Source organism: Capsicum annuum, chromosome 12 (assembly GCF_002878395.1).
Source record: "Capsicum annuum cultivar UCD-10X-F1 chromosome 12, UCD10Xv1.1, whole genome shotgun sequence".
Lineage (NCBI taxonomy): Eukaryota > Viridiplantae > Streptophyta > Magnoliopsida > Solanales > Solanaceae > Capsicum > Capsicum annuum.
Genome location: NC_061122.1, coordinates 138,894,742 through 138,895,680, shown reverse-complemented (window position 1 = coordinate 138,895,680; position 939 = coordinate 138,894,742). Strand labels below are relative to the sequence as shown.

Below are 939 nucleotides of genomic sequence, written 5' to 3'. Positions count from 1 at the left end.
TTTCCTCATCCAACTTCTTTGCTTTTTCATCATCTTCATAAGATTTTAATGCTACAATGTTTACAGCTTTTGCGCATAACATGATTTTTCAAGAGTTAAAGTTGGGTCATCATTTTTTCCATGTTCTCCTCCTTTTCTTCATTCCACTTTCGTTGTTCATTATCGACCACGTAAGTAGTAGAAGGGATCTTGGGAGCTTTGGTTTCTCGAGTATTCCAACCCCAATTTTGCTTTGACACTTCTCCAATCAATAGAAAGGTTGCATGGTGGTGCGACTTCACTTGGAAACTGCCCGCTGCAATATCCACCACCGTTTTGTTTAATTGATCAAGGGCAAGGTAGAAGATCTCGATAAGCATCTTTTTTTGGACTTCATGATTTGGACATTGAGCTAGATTACCATTAAACCTCTCCCAAGCTTCAAACAATGGCTTTCCATTCATTTGTCAAAAATTCATAACCTTGTCCCATTTTTGAAGTATTTTATATAGTAGGAAATATCTATCAAGAAACACCATAGTAAGCTCGTTACAAGATGTAATTAAGCTGGGTAGAAGTGAGTGGATCCATAAAACCGCCTTGCCCGTTAGTAAGAATGGGAAGAGGTGAAATTAAATGGATTCTTGAGTAATGTCTGCAATATTGAACAACACACACACTTCCATAAAATTCTTTAAATGGACATTTTGGTCCTCAAAGGCTTGACCCCTGTACAATCCTTTCATTTGTAACATGTGAAGCATGAAGCTAGTCATATGGAAGACTTTGTTCCCATTAGTTGGTGGGATACAAATTGCACTTGTTTATCCCACTTCATTTAGTGGACCCTCACCATCTAGAGGGGCATAAAAGGGGACCCATATTGCTTATGCTATCACTCATTTCTCTGTTAAAACTTTGATTATCTACAAAAGATCAAAAATAACAAATAAAGTAAAT

At 37.1% G+C, this 939-nt stretch overlaps 1 non-coding gene across 1 annotated transcript; it reads left to right on the top strand.

Moving 5' to 3' along the window:
• The first annotated feature begins 369 nt into the window (after nucleotides 1-369).
• On the top strand, nucleotides 370-480 carry LOC124889921. The gene has a single exon (XR_007048833.1). It is a non-coding gene; the product is annotated as a small nucleolar RNA R71 (small nucleolar RNA).
• The last annotated feature ends 459 nt before the right edge of the window (nucleotides 481-939 follow it).